The sequence below is a fragment of the Gossypium raimondii genome, chromosome 4 (assembly GCF_025698545.1).
Source record: "Gossypium raimondii isolate GPD5lz chromosome 4, ASM2569854v1, whole genome shotgun sequence".
NCBI classification, from domain to species: Eukaryota; Viridiplantae; Streptophyta; class Magnoliopsida; order Malvales; family Malvaceae; genus Gossypium; species Gossypium raimondii.
Genome location: NC_068568.1, coordinates 39,503,180 through 39,509,134, shown reverse-complemented (window position 1 = coordinate 39,509,134; position 5,955 = coordinate 39,503,180). Strand labels below are relative to the sequence as shown.

General features: G+C 34.5%; 1 non-coding gene across 1 annotated transcript; it reads right to left on the bottom strand.

The window, feature by feature from the left end:
* Positions 1–5,479: 5,479 nt before the first annotated feature.
* Positions 5,480–5,586, bottom strand: LOC128040763 (small nucleolar RNA R71). The gene has a single exon (XR_008195569.1). It is a non-coding gene; the product is annotated as a small nucleolar RNA R71 (small nucleolar RNA).
* Positions 5,587–5,955: the final 369 nt, after the last annotated feature.

Here is a 5,955-nt window from a genome sequence, read left to right as displayed (position 1 = left end):
AATAAAATTATTTATAAATTACATTAATACCCTTTGAACATTGTCATAAATGGTTTTTGCATGCAAAGCAAAATGGAAGCAAATATTAGCTCACTGGTTATATATTGTTTAACTAATACTAAGCAGAATTACGTGGTCAGATCATAATATGGAAAGACAGTAGTAGATGAACCTAAACATGTCCATAGTTTAATTAGAAATGAGCAAACCAATTAAAAAACTAATATGTCATCTATCAATTTCAATTGGGAAGATGCTTTGTCTTAAGGATTGAAGCGAATGACTCCCAGAAGATAGAGACATAGATTTGACTGACTAGATTGACAGTACATCGAATAAGACCCAAGTAGAATAGATCTTGAATCTGTTTATAGATTTATTCACATGTGACGTTTATAGTGTGGCATACCTTAATCTTAATTGGATGGTGGACTATATATGTGTGACTCATATACTTTGATGTAAGTAAAAGCTTGACTTCAAATAAATAAGGAACCAAAAGTTGGTGCATTGGGTATACGACTTCTGCTGTATGTAGCATCATTCACAATAGTGGAATTAATAGCCCAAGAAATGGGTAAATGATATCATCTCATCGGCATTACATGATAGATGAAAAGTAAAAGTGACCATGGGTCATTTGTCTTTGTCATGAATGACTTAATTACTATTTGATAATAATTGAATTTTCATGAAGAAAGATGAAATGTTTACCATGAGGTAAAATAGAATCATATTGGGAGAATGAATTTATCTCAAAAAGATCAAGGATATCTTATGAGGGTAACACACTTATGACAAAGTCATTGGACGAGCACTGATCGAGTAGCTTTCGTAATGGTATGTAATTGGGGAGAGCTCAATCACGGTATTATAGTGGAATGACTTCGTAACTAAATGAGTTTGTAATAAATAGGCAAAAAGCTAGAACTTAATTATAAATAATTTGAGCCCTAATTACATATGTCCAATCAGTCCATCTGCTAGCTCAGTGAAACCAAAACATAATTGAGAACAAGAATCAAGTATTTATCAAGTAATTCAAAAATCAAATAATAAGATTCATCGTAGGTTTCATCTTCCTTAGGTATCTAAGGAATTTAGTTCATAATCTGAAATGAAAACATCTCAAAGTCAGAAAAACCATAAGACATAAAGAAATTCAATAAAACTTCGAAAGAAGTTAAAAGGAGATCTTCAATCTTGAAGGAGATCCGCTTCCGAGTTAGTTCCGATGGTGTTCTTCGAGTAATTTCTTCAATCTTCTCTGTGTGCTCTCTTAGATCTTCTTCTAATTTATATTTATAGACTTTAGAATTCTCAGAAAGCCTAAAAATTGGGTTTTTCTGCGTGCTTGGGAAACATGGTGCGATATCGACACGGGGTGGAACATAGGCGTGTGGCCAGCCTGTGTGGAAATGCCTAGGCTGTGTTGATCCTGGAAATAGCTCTATTCGTCCGATTTTGGCTTGCATTTTGCTCCTTTCACTCCCAAATGTTCTCCTAAGTATAGAAACATGAATTTAAAGATTAGAAGCATTAAATTCACTAATTTACATCATTAATCATCCAAAAATACATTAAGAATGGGATTGAAATATGTTACTTTTACAGTTTATCAGTTGCTCCTACATCGAATCCATATCAGGTGGGTATTGGAAACCCATTCTTCTTCAAATTTTAGTCGTCAAAAAACGTGATTGTCGACACCACACGATCGTGTATTAGGCTGTGGTAGGTCGTGTGAGCCACATGACCATAAGGTCGGCCGTGTAACTTACTGTTTAAAAAAATTAGAGACACATGGGTTTGCATACGAGCGTGTGCCCAGGCCGTGTGTGGTTATGAATTGTGCAGGGTTCACACGGTCATATGACATGGGTGTGTGTCCAGCCCGTGTAACTCACTATTTGTGAATTAGGACCACATGAGCAAGTAACATGGGCGTGTGTTAGGCTGTGTGAGACACACGGGTGTGTGCTAGACCATGTGAAGTTACACGGGCCAATCCTCCAGGCTATGTGAAACCACACGGGCGTGTGAAGAAATAGTTGGACCTATTCCCTTGGGCTACAAACGTCATTTGAAACAAACGCAGACTTATTGTAGGGTCCGTACGATCTGAATTAGGCTATGTATCTTGATATCTGATGATTTGACGATGAACAACTTATGATTTATATGTATGTTTGTTATGTTTGAACCTAAGTGAGTAGGATCTATCATAACGTAATGTGTTATTGTCTAATGTGTACGAATTGTCCAGGTACGATCTGTATTTTGTTAAGTTTGCTGGTACGCCTCTACATTACTCTGTTGATGAAGAATATGTGATATCGGAATATGTTAGATTGATTATTACTGATTCTGATTTTTAACCGTGCATGTGACTTCATGAAAAATCTGATATGATATGTTAAGGTTTGATAACTCTGTTTTACAAAACATGGACTCTCATATTTATTGATTATGTTATTGAAAGATAGCATGACTTATATGCTCATTACTCTGATTCTGTATATGTATGCCATGACACATTGCATGGGACTTGGGTTGATATGAAAAGAGGAAGTTTCTGGCAATTTAAAGATCTGTATTATTTGGTGGTTTATCCACAATTCTGTTCCAATAGCTTGGCTGTACTATAATGGCTTGACCACATGTATCCAATATGGCAGTTTTAACTGTAAAATTCTAGTGGCACCGTCCACAGTTATTTGTTGGGCTATTTGGCTGGACGAGTTTTGAGGGAACTCTATTTTGGTGTGTAGCGGAGGTTAGGTAGGATATTTTTCGATAAATCTAAATTCTGATCTCTTTGAAAAATACAACATCTGCATAACACACATCTTCTACTCGGTTCTATTCTGCTCTGCTCTGCTCTATTCGGTTTTGTTCTGATTGATTTGTTATGCTCTGCTTCATTCTGTTTTGTTCAGTTTTGTTGTACTACCATTGTGGAAATCTTTGCGATACCGTAGATGTGTTCCATACTAGTTATAAAAATGTTATTAAATTCTTTGTGTTACTTTGATTTATATAATAAGATCTATTTATTTGTATCTGAGTTTAGTTATACGCGATACTTGGTAGCTCACCTTTTGTCTTACCTTAATCTGTTTAGGTAGACATTGGACTTAGGATCGGACGGTGTATGGGAGCTCGGATTGTTTTGCATTGATATAGTTGGGATTTGATCTTTTGGGGTTTGTAAATTGTTTTTGAATTTACCTTACTTTTCTTTTGATAATCTCGTCCGTATCTGTCAATTTCTAACACGAAACTACAAAACAACCTAAACTGACTAAAATGAATTTCTATTTTTCAAACTTAATATTATATACATTAAAACATTGATTATTTTTTGTTTACTTATTAAGTTGAGGAATGAAACCCCTGAATTCAGAGTAATGTATATTAGCTTATTCTAGATGAAGAGCACGTTTAACTTAGAGACGATATAGATGAGTGGATATTTTCAAGGCAGCAAAAGTACCTTATTTTCCACTACAATCGCTATTGCTCACAACCTCAGTGGAAAGCTAGAGAATGTATATTTTGAAGGTGGTCAAAGTACCTTATTTTCCACTACAATTGCCATTGCTCATAGTTTTTGGAAAAAAATCTAGTTTAAATTTGATATTTATAGTAATAAACTTTTCCCAAAAAGTACCTATGCTTTGGGTGAAACGGATCTTAGACGTTCTCGACTTTCAACCAAATGACATTCTCTGCTATTCTAATACCACGAACGGCTTCAAGTGTGGGCTCAAACAATCACGAATCAAATATAGAACTAGGAATAATCTTATTACTTTTAGTAGGAAAATAATCTCTCTCTATAGAAATTGGTAGAATTGTTAGTCCCGAAAAATAGAATTTATACTTAGAAAATAAATTCTCGCTATTTTCAGGTAGAATAACAAAATCTCAATGTTTTGTGTTTTTAGCCCTATTAGTGCAATTTATTTATAGAGAGATTGAAGAATCCTAGTTGAATTAGTAGAATACAAATAATACTTATTTGATAGAAAAACAAGTCCCCTAGTTCTACAAGGATAAAGGGGAAACAACCCTAGTATAATTTAATCCTTGTAGAATACTAGGGTTGCCGCCCCCTTAAACACATTATAAAGGGTTTTGGGCCTGTCTTGTATTAGGTCCAATTATACGTCCTTCCTGGACTTTTAACCCAACACTTTATAATTTCATCCTACCTAATACATGTTTTTCTATTGCCAAAAATAAATATTATTTATTAAGTTAATTAATTTTCTAATTAAATAATTTTTTCAATCCAATTCTAAAGATTGGGTTAATGCGATGATAGGGGTTTTAATTAGAAAGAGATTTCAATTAAGCAACCTAGAGTCAGTTGCTCTTACTTTCGAAAGAGATATTAACATAATTTAAGAATTTCTACGGATCAAGACACAAGTGAATAAATCGTTTAATTCAGATTCAGAATAATAAGTGAAGTTTAGGTGTATTCTTTCCTAGGTATTGTCTTTCTCTTTGGTTATTTTCGATTATTTCCTATTTCATTTTCTGTTGCGTTCTTAGTTAAATTAGATTAGTAAATTTAGATTAAAAACAAGCATCCCAGTTCATCGGCTAAATAATAGAAAAACGATAATTACTAGTACTTTTAGTTCTTGTGGATACGATATTCTCTACTTACAATAGCTATACTATTATTCGATAGGTGCGCTTGCCTTTGTCGTAATTATAGTTAGTTTAGTGACCATCAAGTTTTTGGCGTCGTTGTCGGGGACTAAAATATTAGGAACACTTGATTTTTATTAATTTAACCATTTAGTTTTATTGCATTTTATTTTTATTTTTAGTTTATTTTTTTCTAATTTTTCTTTTATTTGCTTTTGGTAGGTTCCTTTAGTTTATGACTAGAAGAAACCCGTCGGGACCATTACTATTTGATAGTGAGATTGAAAGTACAACTCGCAGAAACAGTAGAGAAGCAAGGCAGAGTCGACAGGGTATAGTAGACGAGTAAGAGGATGTTATTTTTATTACTGAGGAGATGGGTGATAATCAGAATAATTAGAATAATCAACTACCTCCTGCAGTTGCTGCAAATCCAGATCCTGCTCCTCGTACTATGTACGATTATGCCAAGCCCACTCTAACTGAGGCTGAATCGAGTATTGTGAGACCTACCATTGCTACGAATAATTTTGAACTGAAGCTGAACACTATTCAGATGGTACAACAATTTGTTCAGTTCGATGGTTTGCAAGACGAATATCCAAGTACTCATTTGGCTAATTTTCTGGAAGTCTGTAACACTTTTAAGATAAACGACGTTTCTGACGACGCCATTCACCTACGGTTGTTTCCTTTTTCATTGAGGAATAAAGCTAAATTGTGATTTAATTCTTTACCACGAGGTTCTATCACTACTTGGGAGCAAATGATCGAGAAATTTCTACTGAAGTATTTTTCACCAGCTAAGACAGCCAAGTTAAGGAATGATATATCTTCCTTCGTTTAGATCAACTTAAAGACCCTATATGATGCATGGGAGAGGTATAATGACTTATTGAGACGGTGCCCTCACCATTGGTTACCTCTATGGCTACAAGTTCAAACCTTCTACAATAGTTTGAACCCCTCAACTAGGCAGTTGATCGATGCAGCAGTCGGTGGTACTCTGAATAATAAAACACCTAAAGTGGCTTATGAGTTTATAGAGGAGATATCACTGAATAATTATTAGTGGCAAGTGATGAGGACGAAGCTGATGAAAGCAGCCAGTGTTTTTAACTTAGATGCGGTCACCATGTTATCGAATCAGAAAGAACTTTTAAATAAAAAAATTGATGGTTTATGTGTTTCTACGCAAGTATATCTGGTGATGCACTGCGATATGAATGGATGAGGAATGAACAATCCAGAATATTTACCCTACAGTCCTAGCACAGAGAACAAACAAAT